We start from the raw sequence: 18,825 nt of genomic DNA, 5'->3' as shown, positions 1-18,825 counted from the left end.
GATACGGTGTATCGGGAATCACTCTGGGAGATCTTGAAACTGAGAGGAATTCCTACAAGGATTATTGGACTAATAGCAAGTCTATATACTGGTACTGAAAGTGCTGTAAAGTGTGGTGGGGGCCTGTCAAGCTTCTTTCCTGTTAGTTCAGGAGTGAGACAAGGCTGTGTCCTTGCACCAACGCTTTTAAACACTTGCATGGACTGTCATTATCATCATAATTATCTTTATTATTGGTAATACTAAAGGAATTATCATGAAAATCGTCACAATTACCTGAATTAATGTTAAAATCATCATAATTATCATTTATACGCGAAAAAGTTTTTTTTTCGACGTTTTCTTGTTATTATAATGAGTTTTAATGTCATTCTTAATTAACAATAATAAAGATAATTATGATGATAATGACAATAATAATGATAATAAAAAAGGATAATCATAATGATAATTTTGATATTTACTGCAATAATAGCAATGATTAAGTGTATTCTAATAATTTTCATACTAATAATGACAATAGAAATAATTATATCATTATTATTGTTATTGCCTCATTCCTGAACTAACAGGAAAGAAGCTTGAGAGGCCCCCACCACACTTTACAGCACTTTCAGTACCAGTATACAGACTTGCTATTACTCCAATAATCCTTGTTGGAATTCCTCTCAGTTTCAAGATCTCCCAGAGTGATTCCCGATGTACCGTATCGTATGCCTTCTTGAGGTCGATATAGGCTGCAAGCAGCCCACGCCCGAACTCACGACGACGCTCCATAATGACTCGAAGCGCGAGGATATGGTCTATTGTGGACTTACCAGAAGGATGTGGGCGAGAAACTTGCCTGGTATACTGAGCAGTGTGATGCCTCGGTGGTTGCTGCAGTCCTATCGGTCCCCCTTCCCCTTCCAGAGAGGGATAACCACACCCCTTAACAGGTTAAGGGGAACGGTACCAGACCGCCAGATGGCAGCCAGGACGGCATACTACCCCCACTCCATGGGATCACCACCAGTCTTTAACAGTTCAGCTGGGATGCCGCATATCGCAGCTGTTTTACCACTCTTCAGCTTGGAGATCGCCCCCCTAACTTCTGTTAGGGAGGGGGCATCTCGACACTACCCGCATCCAAGTTAACTGTTAGTGGGTCAACCTGATACAACTGCTCGAAATACTCAGCCCAACGTTCCCGCACCACATCTGAGCGACCTGCTGTCACCTGTAAAGAGGGCTTGGAGTTCAGCTTTCTCAGGGCTTGGTATGCAGGATGAAGGTCATTTATTAAGAAATGGCCTTCTACCTCCTCAGCAAGATTCCTAATAAACTGTTCCTTGTCCCTTCTTAACAAAGACCGAGTTCTGAGCACCTGAGAATGGTGTAAATCTCGATTCCCTTGTCAGACAAGCCGCACGACACACATCTGTGGCATCCAGTGTCTCCTGCGAGATGAAATTTCGCCTTGCTCTCGGGCGTTCACCAATCGTCTCTTGGGCTGCATCAAGCGTTTCACGTTTGAAGGTGTCCCACAGTACAGGGTCCGACAGATTTTCGAGTGCTGTGAAACGACCATAGACTGCCTCAGCAAACCCCTGGGCACATTCCCCCTCCCTCAGCCTGTCCAAGTGAAACACCCTGGGGTGATCATTGGTCCGCTGGGGGGTTTTGAAATGGACTCGGAGGGTAGCCATAACTAATCTATGGTCATTACCACAGAACTCGGCACTCCTATACACCCTGCAATTCTGGAGGATCCTCCAATGAGTGCTAACGAATATGTGGTCGATCTCCTTGACTGTATTACCCGCATCGCTGTACCATGTCCAGCGATGTGGGTCTGGGCACTGGTACCAGGAGCCAAAAGTCCTCAAATTCTGGGACCTAGCAAAGTCCCGAAAAAGGAGGCTATTCTCGCTGCCGGTATCAGCTCCCGAACCATGGGGACCGACAGACATCTCATAGCCAGCTCGATCACAGCCAGATACCGCATTGAAGTCACCCAGGACAACACGAATATCTCGCCGGGGGCACCTGTCTGACACAGACGCTAGTTTGGCGTAGAACATCTCTTTCACATCAAGTTTACAAACATCGGTAGGAGCGTACACAGCAATAAGAGACATGAAGCCAAAAGACAGCTTCAGTCTCATTACCATTATACGCTCATCGACTGGAGTAACCTCTACTACCGAGGGCTGGAGTCTGCTGGAGATGGCCATGGCTACTCCCTGGAGATGGTGACCGTCGCTGCGGCCTGACCAGTAGTAGGTGTAGCCACCTACACTGATCGTGCCGCTGCCAGGTCTCCTCACCTCCGAGAGGGCAGCCACCTCCACTCTCAGCTTCCCCAGTTCCCTTGACAGCAGAGGCAACCGATCATCCTGACGCAAAGAACGGACGTTCCAAGCCCCCACCCTGACTCCCCACCTGAGGTTTAGCCTCGGGCAGTCGCTCTGGGTGGACGCCACCTCTGCCACCCCCGCCGACGCTGCTCCACATATAAGGGGACGGCAGGCTGTAGAACCCATCATCCGCCTACGGGGCTCCCGAAGGCTTTCCTCCGTAAGCTTCACTCCGGGCTGCCGTCTACCAGAACGCAGGCGGGACGAGTAGTTCTCGCTCCCGACCTGCGTCCTGGAAGTCGCCCTCCCAGTGGGGTCCATAACCCGCCTCTCTTCCTGGGTGGGAGGAGCAGTTCCCCTCCTCCCAGCATTACCAAATATATTTAACACTGCCAAAGATTTTTTATCTGGGGGAGGAGGACTGGCAAGGCCCACCTCCTCCGAGCCTCCCGTTAACCCCAGGGGGCCTAGGGGCAGGAGTTGGTGCAGGGCCAGGCCGTGTCCACACGCCGGTGGGCCATGACCCTGAACCTCTAGGGCCTCCTGCTGCTCCGAGATCCCCCTCAGTTTAGCCTGGAACCGCAAGGTACCTAGGTTCCATGGGAGGCCACGAGGAGGCACTGCAGGGAGACTCGATGATGGAGAGGATATGCACTGCTCCCTTTTTCACACTAGGCTTCCCATCGGTGGCAGCTGTAAGCGAGAAGGCACGCAAGCTCTTAACACTAACTAGACTTCCACACCATCGCTTCACACCACCCTGCGCGTGAAGCACCAACCCAAAGATAATTATAATGATTTTAACATTAATTCAGGTGATTGTGATGATTTCCATAATAATTCCTTTATTATTAACAATAATGATAATAATCATGATGATAATGATAATAATCATGATGATAATGACAATAATAATGATAATAAAATGATAATCATAATGATAATTTTGATAAATACTGCAATAATAGCAATGATTAACTCTATTCTAATAGTGTTCATACTAATAATGACAATAGAAATAATAAAAATATCATTATTATTATTATTATAATGAGTATTATTGTCATTATTACTTCTAAAATTAACATTATTGTTATTATCATTATAAAAATAGTCATAATGATGAAAATAGCAGTAATAATTAGCTTGATAATCATTATAACTGCAATAATGATAATGAAAATAATGATAATCATGACGATAATGACTATATTGATGATAATCATAAGGATAATGACAATAATGATGATAATGATAATTATAAACTCCATTTATAATGAAATAAAGGCTAAAACTAATATAATCCCATAAGTAAAAAAAAAAAAAAAAACGGTAAAATCTAGCGTATTACAGCCTTTTGAGTGAAACATTGAAAAAAAAAATTTCGCTTTTAAATGATAATAATGATGATTTTAACATTAACTCAGGTAATTGTGATGATTCTCATGATAAATACTTTATTATTAACAATAATGATGATAATTATGATGATAAAGACAATAATAATGTTAATAATAATAGAATGGTAATCATGATTATAATTTTGATAATTACTGCAATAATAGCAATAATTAACTCTATTCTAATAATTTCCATACTAATAATGACAATAGAAACAATAATATCATTATTATTGTTATTATAATGAGTATTACTGTCATTATTATTTCTAAAATTATCATTATTATTATCATTATAAAAATAGTTATAATGATGAAAATGACATCAATAATTAGCATAATAATCATTATAACTGCAATAATGATAATAATAATAATACTAATCATGCCGATAATGACTATAATGATGATAATCATAAGAAAAATTACAATAATGATGATAATGATGATAATAATAATTGTAGAGTCCTTTTATAATGAAATAAAGGCTAAAATTGATAAAATTTCAGAAGTCGAAAAAACGTCAAAATCTAGCGTATTACAGCCTTTTGAGAGAAACGTCGAAAAAAAACCTATTTCGCTTTTAAATGATAATTATGATGATTTTAATATTAAGTCAGGTAATTATGATGATTTTCATGATAATTATTTTATTATTAACAATAATGATTATCATGATGATAATGACAATAATAATGATAATGATAAAATGATAATCATAGTGATAATTTTGATAATTACTGCAATGATAGCAATAATTAACTCTCTTCAAATAATATTCATACAAATACTGACAATAGAAATAATATCATTATTCTTGTTAGAAAAATAGTTATAATGATGAAAATAACAGTAATGATTAGCATTATACCTACAATAATGATAGTGATACAAATTATAATCATGACGATAATGACTATAATGATGATAATCATAAGAATAGTGACAGTAATGATGATGATAATAATAATTATAGACTCCATTTATAATGAAATAAAGGTTAAAACTAATGAAATCCCAAAAGTAAAAAAAAAAACGGCAAAATCTTGCGTATTACAGCCGAGAGAAATGTCGAAAAAAACTTTTTCTCTTTTAAATGATAATTATGATGATTTTAACATTAATTCAGGTAATTGTGATGATTCCCATGATAATTTCTTCATTATTAACAATAATTATGATAATTATGATGATAATTACAATAATAATGATAATAATAATAAAATGATAATCATAATGATAACATCGAAAAAAAACCTTTTTCGCTTTTAAATGATAATTATGATTATTTTAATATTAAGTCAGGTAATTATGATGATTTTCATGATAATTATTTTATTATTAACAATTATGATTATTACGATGATAATGATAATAATAATGATAATGATAAAATGATAATCATAATGATCATTTTGATAATTACTGCAATGATAGCAATAATTAACTCTATTCTAATAATTTTCATACTAATAATGACAATAGAAATAATAACAAAATCATCAATATTGTTATTATAATCAGTATTATTGTTATTATTATTTCCAAGATTATCATTATTGTTATTATCATTATATAAATAGTTATAATGATGAAAATGACTAATAATTAGCATAATAATCATTATAACTGCAATAATGATAATAATAATAATGATAATCATGACGATGATGACTATATTGATGATAATCATATGAATAATGACAATAATGATGAAAATGATGATTATTATAATTATAGAGTCTATTTATAATGAAATAAAGGCTAAAACTAATAAAATCCCAAAATTCAAAAAACGGCAAAATCTTGCGTATTACAGCCTTTTAAATGATAATAATGATGATCTTAACATTAATTCAGGTAATTGTGATGATTTTCATGATAATTCCTTTATTATTAACAATAATGATGATAGTTATGATGATAATGATAATAAAAATTATTATTATTATAGAATGGTAATCATAATGATAACTGATAATTACTGCAATAATAACAATAATTAACTCTATTCTAATAATTTTCATACTAATAATGACAATAGAAATAATAATAATATCATTATTATTGTTATTATAATTATTATTGTCATTATTATTTCTAAAATTATCATTACTGTTATTATCATTATAGAAATAGTTATAATGATGAAAATGATTAATAATAATAATCATAATAATCATTATAACTGCAATTATGATAAGGATAATATCAATAATGATGAAAATGATGATTATAATAATTATAGAGTCCATTTATAATGAAATAAAGGCTAAAACTAATAAAATCCCAAAAGTAAAAAAAAAAAAACGCAAAATCTAGCGTATTACAGCCTTTTGAGAGAAACGTCGAAAATAAACGTTTTCGCTTTTAAATTATAATTATGATGATTTTAACGCTAATTCAGGTAATTGTGATGATTTTCATGATAATTCATTTATTATTAACAATAATGATGATAATTATGAAGATAATGACAATAATAATGATAATGATAATAAAATGATAATCATAATGATCATTTTGATAATTACTGCAATGATAGCACTAATTAACTCTATTTTAATAATTTTTATACTAATAATGACAATAAAAACAATAATAATATTATTATTATTGTTATTATAATGAGTATTATAGTCATTACTATTTCAAAAATTACCATTATTGTTATTATCATTATGAAAATAGTTATAATGATGAAAATGACAGTAATAATTAGCATAATAATCATTATAACTGCAATAATGATAATGATAATAATGATAAGCATGACGATATAACTATAATTATGATAATCATAAGAAAAATGACAATAATGATGATAATAATAATTATAGTGTCCATTTATAATGAAATAAGTGCTAAAAGTAATAAAATCCCTGAAGTCGAAAACGGCAAAATCTTGAGAGAAACGTCGAAAAATACCCTTTTTCGCTTTTAAATTATAATTATTATGATTTTAACATTAATTCAGGTAATTGTGATGATTTTCATGATAAATCCTTTATTGTTAACAATAATGATGATAATTAAAATAATAATGATAATAATAAAATGATAATCATAATGATAATTTTCATTACTGCAATGATATCAATAATTAACTCTATTCTAATAATGTTCATACTAATAATGGCAATAGAAATAATATCATTATTATTGTTATCATAATGAGCATTATCATTATTTCTAAAATTATCATTATTGTTATCATTATTATAAAAATAGTTATAATGATGAAAATGACTAATGATTGACATAATAATCATTATAACTGCAATAATGATAATGATACTAATGATAATTATGACGATAATGACTATAATGATGATAATCATAGGAATAATGACAATATTGATGATGATAATAATAATTATGGAGTCCATTTATAATGACAATAATGATAATAATAATATGATAATAATCATAATAATAATTTTGATAATTGCTGCAATAATAGCAATAATTAACTCTATTCTAATAATTTTCATACTAATAATGACAATAGAAATAATAATATCATTATTATTGTTATTATAATGAGTATCATTGTCATTATTATTTTTAAAATTACCATTATTATTATTATCATTATAAAAATAGTTATATAATAATAATCATTATAACTGCAATAATGATAATGATAATAATGATAATCATGACGATAATGACTATAATGATGATAATAATAAGAATAATGACAATAATGATGATTATGATGATAACAATAATTATAAACATTTATAATGAAATAAAGGCTAAAAGTAATAAAATCCCGTAAGTCGAAAAAAACAGCAAAATCTAGCGTATTACAGCCTTTTGAGAGAAACGTAGAAAAACCTCCTTTTTCGCTTTTAAATGATAATTAGGATGATTTTAACATCAATTCAGGTAATTGTGATGATTTTCATGATAATTCCTTTATTATTAACAATAATGAGGATAATTATGATGATAATGACAATAATAATTATAAGAATAAAACGATAATCATAATGATAATTTTGATAATTACTGCAATGATAGCAATAATAAACTCTATTTTCATAGTGTTCATACTAATAATGACAATAGAAATAATAATATCATTATCATTGTTATTATAATGAGTATTATTGTCATTATTATTTCTAAAATTATCATTATTGTTATTATTTTTATAAGAATAGTTATAATATTTATGAAAATGACAGTAATGATTGGCATAATAATCATTATAACTGCAAAAATGATAATGATAATAATGATAATCATGACTATAATGATGATAATCATAAGAATAATGACAATGATGACGATAATGATGATGATAATAATTATAGTCTATGCTTAATGAAATAAAGGCTAAAACTAAGAAAATCCCAAAACTCGAAAAAACGGCAAAATCTAGCGTATTACAGCCTTTTGAGAGAAACGTCGAAAAAACCTTTTTCGCTTTTAAATGATAATTATGATGATTTTAACTTTAATTCAGGTAATTGTGATGATTTTCATGCCCAACATTCATTCCTTTCAAAGTTGAGGCCGATGCCGAACCATACACGATTGACCCATAATCTACTTTAGACAATCAGGGCTTTATATATCATTAGGAAAGACTTTCTATCAGCTCCCCATTTATTTCCAGAAATGCACTTTAATAGATGTAGTGTTTTTTGACATTCATTCTTTAATTGGCCAATGTGGTCTTTCCAATTGAGTCTACGATCAAAAAGTAGACCGAGAAATCTAGCAGAATTTTGAATAAGTATTGGGTGGTGGTCTAGAGTTAGCCTGATGTTCGGCATTCTCCTGCGTGAAAAAAATTACCCCAATACTCTTTCTTGTCAAAAACTTAAAACCCCACTGGAGGCCCCAGTTATGAATCATATCCAGTGCCAATTGGATGCGATTTGCTGAGAATTCTGCATTACTGCTGGAATGCCATAATGCAAAATCATCAGCGTACAGTGAGTATTTAAGATTCCGAAGGGGGAGCTGGTAAGATGTCATTGATCATACACAAAAATAAAGTAGGTGACAAGACACTTCCTTCTGGGACTCCGTTTGCCTGGACAAAATGTCCAAGTGACATTGTCAGAAAACAATTTGACAGCAAAAGTTCTGTCAGAAATGAAATTTTGAATGAAACAAGGCAAGTTTCCACGTAATCCGAAAGCAAAAACTTTTCTAAGTAGGCCATATCGCCATGTCATGTCGTAGGCTTTTTCAATGTCTAAAAATACTGAAATCAAAAAATTTTTTTTTGGCAATTGCCTCTTGAATATGACTGGTCAATTTTACTAGCTGATCGAGAGTTTGGCGTCCTTTTCGGAAACCGCACTGCTCATCAACTAGTAAATTCCTGGAATTTAAAAAATGCAATAGTCTACTGTTAACAATTCGTTCCATGACCTTGCATAAGCAACTTGTCAACGCAATTGGGCGGTAGGAGATGGCATGTTTGGGATTACCCCCTCCTTTCAATATGGGAATTATATGGACATGGGGACGTTCCTCTACAGGCTTCTAGGGCTCGGACAGGCTCATTCATTATTAGATCTTTATTATAATCAAAGTCATCTCCTGTGGCAAAGTGTATGGGTTGCAGCTCAGCCGCTTCCTTGATGGTCAGGAATGCGGGATGGTAGTTGTCTGAGCGGCTTGTATAAGAGAACTGCCTGGCGAGTGCAATAGCAATGTCTCTAGGTAAGTCTAAATGGTTTCCCTCATGGATGATATTTTTAATTTTGAAAGATGTTTTTTTCCTATTGATTTTATTGATAGTGGACCAAACCTGTGATATTTTGGTGTTACTATTGATGGTAGAGACAAAGCTTCGCCAGGAGTCTCGTTTGGCTTGTCTGATTGTTCTACGAGCCCTAGCTCTGGCTAGTTTGTAATTGCAAGAGTTCTCATTAGTGATGTTTTTTTTGAAAAGCCTGTAGGCCCTATTGCGTTCACACAGTACACTGCGGCAATCTGGTGTCCACCATGGAACTCTATGCTTAACGCTATCTGTCGAAGTCTTAGGAATGGATTTCATTGCTGCATCTAAAATAGAATTTTGAATATTGCTTACTTTATCATCAATGGTTTCTCCAACAAGTTCGAGTTTGACGCTCCTTGTGAAGGCGACCCAGTCTGCTCTTTTTACATTAAATTTAGGTGCTGAAGGCGTTCAGGTTGTGTCGCATGAATATTTGATAAAAATAGGAAAGTGGTCGCTTCCCAACGAGTCGTCAATGGTTTGCCACAGGCACTTGGCTGCTACTGTTGAAGAGACCAGAGATAGGTCAATAAAGCTCAAATTACCGGTATTATCGTCCACTCGCGTTGGATTATAATCGTTCAGAAGGATTAAATCGGAATCATTAATAAGCTTAACTACTTGCTCAGCTCTACCATCCATCCGAAGGGAACCCCATAATGTATGATGAGCATTAAAATCACCTAAAATTACTTTATTCTGTGGCAGACTATCCTGAAGAGCAAAGAGCTCATCATACCACATTGTCAGGTGGACAATAAACTGAACATATAGCCAGATACGTGCTATTGAGTTTTACTTTGCATGCGACTATCTCCAAAGTAGAATCTATAGTCACTTCTGTAAATGGCAACTCCGCCTCCACCCCTACCCTCTCGATCCTTCCGACATAGATGGTAGTAACTCAACGAAACTAAATCATCAGAAATAAGGTTGTTTAAATGGGTTTCTTGTAGAGGTCATTTACTCTAGTTCTAAGACCGACAGTTCCATTGTATAATGGTCAACGTGAAGATTACGTTTTATGGGGTTTAGAAGTGCCTTGTCTGCCTTTTTTCACCTTTTTCTGGGAGGGAAGCGACTCCTCTCCCGAGCTTCCCGGGGACCTCTCGCGGGAAGATTTGGAGACAATAGCCTCCATGTCCTGCGCCTATCTGCGAGGGAGACGCCCGGTTGAAGATGATCTGCTCCGAGGAGCAGACCAAAAACAAGACGAAGTCCTAACAGGAGTCGCCTGGACGGGAAGGTGTGATCCAGATTGTGATTTGGTATCATCCTCCTTACGTTGCTGCTTTTGCTGGGTTGATTCAGCAATTTGTTTAATAGTTTTGTTCAATTCAACAATTTGACTCATTAATTCTTTAACCGTTTCCTTTAGTTCTGCAATTTCTTTATCTTTAGCCGCAAGATACTGACTGACACTGCTTGCACTGGGAGTGTTATTAGTTGCTACTGAAGCGTAGGAAGTATTGTTGGTCAAGCCTTCATCCTTCCTCTTGGCTTCACAGTAACTAACATCATGACCTCTCATGTATGCTAATATTTCAGTCTCCTTCTTCAGGCTGCTGCACTCGGCAGAGCCTGACTGATGGGGACCTCCACAGTTAGCACACTTAGGAGGGTGACCAGTACAGGTAGGGGTGTCATGAGCTCCAGCACATTTACTGCAAGTGAATTTATCAGTGTCCTTGTCAATGCAGCGTAATGAGGTGTGTCCAAATTTTTGGCATCTATTACAGCGCATAGGTTTTTGAATATAAGGTCTTACTTGGACACGTTCATATCCAACATAGACATACTCAGGAATCTTACTCGAAGCAAAGATCAAAAAACACAATCCGGTTTTCGTTCGCACATTCTCGTCTTTCTTGGTCATGCAATTCACGTCCATTACACCTTAGTCCTTCATGTTTTCAAGAATTTCGCTCTCATCCATCATCCTCAAATCCCTGTGAAAGATTATTCCCTTACAGGTATTTGGGCCAACAGGAATAGTTACTTTAACCTTCAAATCATGAAGCAAGTCGTTAACCTGGGATTTAAATTGCACTTTAACAAGGAAGCTACCACCTCGCAATTTCTTGACAAAATCAAAGTCGCCATCCACTTGACCATCAAGGACCTTCTTGATGATGAAGGGGTTAGCGTTCAGAAGCGACTGATTTTCATTCACACATCTGACAGCCAAATACCTTGCATTCTCTGGAGGGATAGCAAGTAGTTCTCGTCGGTCAAAAGTAGGGGTTCCATTATTCGAAGTCGAGGTCATAGGACGGTCATAGGTCGCCCCTTCTCCTCGAGGAGAAGGGGTAGCTGTCATGCTGGGCATCGGACCAAGTCCGACCCCTGGGCCCTTGCCCGTTGTCCTGAAGGGACCAATAAACCCCTTAACTATTGGTAATCAACCTAACAGCAATACCTAAGAGAGTGTAGCAGTTAAACGTCCTCTACCCCCCAGTGGAAGCCTGGTTGCGTTCTCCAGTTCCACAGAGGGATCGAGTTATGTGGAGGTCACTTTCCTACCGCCGAACTTGCCGAAGCGAAGGACGGTAAGTCTATGCCCACCCCCCAGGCGAATACGGGAGCCCACAAGGGAACTCCGGTAGGCTCAGGGAAGTCACATTAAGAAAAGAAAAGAAATCAGGGAAAGAAAAAGTGCGCCCAAAGGACGCCCCAGACTACTGGCCCTCACTACCCAGGTGTCAAAGCCCGTAAGGGCTACCCTGGTGTAGAAGAAAGATGCGGGTCTGAGGTGGGGTACTACCTACGACTACAGACTATCTACGCCTCGTGCGACCTGCAGAAAACTGAAGGTGCAGTCATAGCACAAAGTGCTGCAAACTGTAAAGACAGATGGTTTACTTTACAAGTTACTTTAATAGCTCAGAAGCAATAATGCGCAGCGTGACGAGAGGCCTCGGAAACCAAGGTAGCTCACGTGGCACTAGGCTTTTTAATTTATTGCTGCTGCGCTTAGAGAGAGGTCTGGACTGAACAACATTCCAATCACGAGTGAAAAAAGGCGAGGCCCACGATTTCCAGCCTATTTATCTGCTTTGCCCCCAATGAAACTACAGCCGAGGCAGAGGATTACAGGGCTTTTGGCGGAAATCGCCAATAGATGGCGCTGCCACTTACATTCGTAAAAAATTGTAAAATAAGCTTAAAATTAATTTTCTAAAATTGCAATCTCTTATAGAAAAAAGTAAAAATAACCAAACTAAAAGAAAAGATAAACAAAACGAGCTATTTCTCTTAATAGGTTAAATAATAATAATAATAATGATAATAATAAAATAAAGAATGTAAGTAAAATTAAAGAAAACGGGTTTTAAATCCTGAAGGGGACCGTCTGGTAATTTTTTCGATTTTTCGATTTTACTTGCCGATTTTGATGAAACTTGCACTCTTTTATTTAGACCCTAGTGAGATCTCAAAACTCTTTTTTTTCAAAATCGCCCGAACAGTTTTTGAATTATTGTCAAAAAAACGAAAAAAAAAAACTGTCCCCCCTTTGAAAATTAACAATTTTTCAACAAGGATTTCTGATCCAGGAAAAAATACACAGGCATTCTGATGTGATTTTTGAACAGATTCACCCTAAATCTAGTGCTTGTTCCAAGCACTTTTTTCGATTTCGACTTTGTTTTTTTATTGTAATTTTTTTAAATAACCGACTTTGAGAAAACAAAAAAAAATTTTTTTTTTTTTTTGCATAAATGTCATCTTTACAAGAAAAACAGGAAAAAACGCAAAAACTAAGTGGAACAAGCACTAGTTTTTTTATTCAGCTACAAAATGAGACATAAAGTTTTTTTTCGGGCTAAAATTGTTTCTAAAATCGTTGTTGAAGACTAGAAGGGTAGTGTTCCGAGATATCGGCATTTTTGGGTTTTCGTACATTTTCATAGCTGTTTTGGTATTAACAAAATTAGGTATTAGAATAATCTTCCTATAACATAATCTCCTATGATTTACCTTCATTGCGAAGCTTTGCGGAAATTCCTAGCAAGTAATAGTATCTCACTACACGACATTTGTTATAGTAGGGTCACAGTGATTTGTTGTGTCTATAGGCCTACATTGACCATTTTCAATTTTTTCTAAAAAATCCCCCAAAAATCATACAGCCATTCTGATTTCATATCTGAATAACACAATCCTTCAACTATAATATACGGAAGCCAAATTTTAGAAGTCGACCTTATTTTTTTTATTTTTTTTTTTTTTTGGTGAATAAATTACAAAGATGACTGTTTGAACAATCCAATTAGGCCTATTTTTTTATGTCACTTTTATAAGAAGCAATTGAAAATATTGCAAAAAGTAAGTGCAACAAGCACAAGATTGTTTATTTAGCTACAAAATGAGCCATAAAACGTTCTTTTTGGACCAAAATTGCGTATGCCAGAGCTTTCGTAAGTTATACCGGTATCATATCAAAATGTCATATGTTCATTTTTTATTTTTTACAGTATGGATAACAAATGATATGTGAAATACTTCCATATGATATAATCATGTACCATTTCCCTTTATAATGAGCTATAATGGGCATTTACAATATATAAAACTGGTCTGAAGCCTCCTCAATGGCCGAAGTACCATTTATGCTCGTTGTGGTGGAAGGGACACATGGTTTCGCTCTCGCCTGCCTGTTCCTTGCTCTCGCTTAAATAATAATAATAATAGTAAGAAATAATAAATAATAATAATAATAATAATAACCCAGTCACGCCGGGTACATTTTGTAGCCAAAATTTAAAAAATCCGGGCGGCTACAAAATCGGCGGGCGGAGCTTCCCCGAAGTCTGTCCGCGCGCCGCTTCTGCCTGGGAGCGGCGGAGCTTCCCCGAAGTCTGTCCGCCCGCCCGGCCGCGCGCCGCTTCTGCCTCGGAGCGCAGCCCCGAGACAGCATCGCACTGGCGGTCAGCCCGACATTGTTTATTTTTCCCGGTGTCTCATATATGTGACACCCGGGACGAATAATATTAATAATATTAATAATAATAATAATAATAATAATAATAATAATAATAATAATAATAATAATAATAATAATAATAATAATAATAATAATAATAATAGTAATAATAATAATAATAATAATAATAATAATAATAATAATAATAATAATAATTAATAATAATAAAGAACCCGGGCACCGCACTCCCCTCCGCTCTCGCTCTTACCCCGGATGGCGCGCCCTGCCCCGGTCTTGCTCGCGCCACCCTCGCCTCGCTCCCGTTCGCACCACGGGTGGCGCGCGCGCCACGGTTGACATGCCCGGCCCCAATCTCGCGCGCGCCACGGGCGGCGCTCCCCGCCCCGCTCGTACCACGGGTGGCGCGCCCCGCCCCGCTCGTACCACGGGTGGCGCGCCCCGCCCCGCTCGTACCACGGGTGGCGCGCCCCGCCCCGCTCGTACCACGGGTGGCGCGCCCCGCTCCGCTCGTACCACGGGTGGCGCGCCCCGCCCCGCTCGTACCACGGGGTGGCGCGCCCCGCCCCGCTCGTACCACGGGGTGGCGCGCCCCGCCCCGCTCGTACCACGGGTGGCGCGCCTCGCCCCGCTCGTACCACGGGTGGCGCGCCTCGCCCCGCTCGTACCACGGGGTGGCGCGCCCCGCTCCGCTCGTACCACGGGGTGGCGCGCCCCGCCCCGCTCGTACCACGGGGTGGCGCGCCCCGCCCCGCTCGTACCACGGGTGACGCGCCTCGCCCCGCTCGTACCACGGGTGGCGCGCCTCGCCCCGCTCGTACCACGGGTGGCGCGCCCCGCCCCGCTCGTACCACGGGTGGTGCGCCTCGCCCCGCTCGTACCACGGGGTGGCGCGCCCCGCCCCGCTCGTACCACGGGTGGCGCGCCCCGCCCCGCTCGTACCACGGGTGGCGCGCCTCGCCCCGCTCGTACCACGGGTGGCGCGCCCCGCCCCGCTCGTACCACGGGTGGCGCGCCTCGCCCCGCTCGTACCACGGGTGGCGCGCCCCGCCCCGCTCGTACCACGGGTGGCGCGCCCCGCCCCGCTCGTACCACGGGTGGCGCGCCCCGCCCCGCTCGTACCACGGGTGGCGCGCCCTGCCCCGGTCTTGCTCGCGCCACCGGTGGCGCGCCTCGCCTCGCTCCCGTTCGCACCACGGGTGGCGCGCGCGCCACGATTGGCTCGCCCGGACCCAATCTCGCGCGAGCCACGGGCGGTGCTCCCCGCCCCGCTCCTGCTCGTCCCACGGGTGGCGCGCCTGCCCCTGCTCGCATCACAGGTGCCACGCCCGGTCCTGCTGGAGGCTCTCATGCAGATGCAGATCAGTACCGTGTATTTGATGACCCGTACTGATCTGTGTATACATGCATATATATATATATATATATATATATATATATATATATATATATATATATATATATATATATATATATATATATATCGTACATGAATGTACATACCGATCAGTACCGTGTATTTGATGACCTTTGGTGTATGTATTTTTTTTTTTTAGTATTTTGAGAGATTTTCCGGAAATATAATCGACTAGAAAGTCATTTGACCGAATGATGAATGTAGGTAAAAAATACATATTCGAGCGGGTAACTCGCATATGCTAAAAGTACCCCCATTTTTGTTTGGGGGGGGGTATTATGTTCAAGACATTTTGCTGAAGGATAAAACTGATGAAATATCATGCAAATTTAAAAAAATAAAAGCTTGTCTAAAAACAGCATATCATTTTTCGTGAATTAAAAAAAAATTGGGTTTCAATATTTTTCTTATCTTTTTTCATTATTCATAAAAAATGCATGTTGGTCTCATGTTTTGTAGAATTTTATATGCTTTCTAAAGATACTCTTATTTTTTTTCTATGTCTATTTGTTACGTCACAATTTCCAATTTTCGAAGGTAATGTGAAAAATCATAATATTTTCGTGGTATATCTAAGGTGGCAGCAACCACCTTAGAAATTGCAGGGGGGACTTCAAAATTTCAGGGGAGACTCGGGCAGTCAGAAACTCATTGAAAATGCATTTAACTCAAAATCGGCAAATCCGAAGATTTTTGCCGAAAAATTACCATACGGTGCCCTGAACGGTTTACTTAAAATATGCATTAATAAAATCTATGCAACAAACAGTAAAATAAAGTAAAAATGAAAAATGTAGTGTTCCTGGCGGATTTGCAGTAAAATAAAGTAAAAATGAAAAATGTAGTGTTCCTGGCGGATTTGCTTCGCCTGAGTAGACGATATCCCATCATTTCCGGGGGGGGGGGGACTCGGGGATTCCCGTCCTCGTGGGGAAAATACGCCGTAGGTCACTACAATTATGACGATTTCTACAATAATTCTGCTAATTATGATGATTTTGATAATAATCCCATTAACAATAACGATAATAATGATATTTATGACATTAGTTACGATAATTATGTCATTAATTGGGATAATTATAATAAAAAAATAATTATAATCATAATTTCCGTAATTAATGCAATAATAGCAATAATCAACAATATCCTAATGATTTTCATGATAATAACAATTATAATAACGATAATGATAATAATTTGAAATGATAAAAATAATAATAGAAATAATCATAATATCGATATTATTGTTATTATAATTATTATTGTTGGTGTTACCATTTCTAAAATTATTATCATTATTATTATTATCAAAATAGTTATAATGAGGAAAATGACATTAATAATTGAGACAATAACTATTATAATGATTATGTTAAGGGTAATTATGGCGATAATTACTAGTCGAATTATTGCATAATAATGATAATCATAATGATGATCATTATAAAGGCCATCCATAATGAAAAAGGCTAAGTCGAAAAAACGGCGAAATCTAGCGATACATTGTCTTTTGAGAATATATTCGAAAAAAAAACTTTTTCGAGTTTATGGGATGATTATGATGATTCCTGCAATAATTCTGCTAATTATGACGATTTTGATGATAATCCCATTAATATTGACGATAATAATGTTAATTATGACATTTATTAGGATAATCATGACATTTATTAGGATAATTATGACATTAATTAGGATAATTATAATAAAATTATAATTATAATGATGATTTGCGTAATTAATGCAATAATAGCAATATTCAAAAATATTCTAATGATTTTCATGATAATAACAATAATAATAACGATAATGATAATAATTTAAAAAATAATGATAATAGAAATAATCATAATATCGCTATTATTGTTATTATAATTATTATTCTTATTGTTATTATTTCTAAAATTATCATTATTGCCATTATTATAAAAGTAGTTATAATGAGGAGAATGGCATTAATAATTAAGATAATAATTATTATAATGATTATATTAAGGGTAACTATGGCGATAATTCCTATAAGGATGATGATATTAATGATAATAATGATGATAATAATCATAAAGCCCATCCATTGAAAACAGGCTAAAAGTATATATATATATATATATATATATATATATATATATATATATATATATATATATATATATATATATATATATATATATATATAAAACGGCAAAATCTTGCCTTTGAGAATATAGTCGAAAAAAAAACTTTTTCGAGTTTATGGGATGATTATGATGATTTCTGCAATAATTCTGCTAATTATGATGATTGTGATAATAATCCCATTAATAATGACGATAATAATGATAATCAAGACATTAAATAGGATAATTATGGCATTAATTAGGATAATGATAACATTAAGATAATTATAATAAAAAGATAATTATCATAATAATTTCCGTAATTAATGCAATAATAGCAATAATCACTAGTATTCTAATGATTTTCATGATAATGATAATAATAACGATAATGATAATAATTAAAAATAGCAACAACAATAGAAATAATCATAATATCGTTATTATTGTTATTATAATCATTATTGTTGTTGTCATTATTTCTAAAATTATCATTATTATTATTATCATTATAAAAATAATTATAATGAGGAAAATAACATAAATAATTAAGATAATAACTATTATAATGATTATATTAAGGGTAATTATGGCGATCATTACTATAATGATAATAACATTTGATAATAATCCCATTAACAATAACGATAATAATGATATTTATGACATTAGTTACGATAATTATGTCATTAATTGGGATAATTATAATAAAAAAATAATTATAATCATAATTTCCGTAATTAATGCAATAATAGCAATAATCAACAATATCCTAATGATTTTCATGATAATAACAATTATAATAACGATAATGATAATAATTTGAAATGATAAAAATAATAATAGAAATAATCATAATATCGATATTATTGTTAT

The sequence above is a fragment of the Penaeus vannamei genome, chromosome 17 (assembly GCF_042767895.1).
Source record: "Penaeus vannamei isolate JL-2024 chromosome 17, ASM4276789v1, whole genome shotgun sequence".
NCBI classification, from domain to species: domain Eukaryota; kingdom Metazoa; phylum Arthropoda; class Malacostraca; order Decapoda; family Penaeidae; genus Penaeus; species Penaeus vannamei.
Note: the sequence above shows the minus strand (reverse complement) of the source record.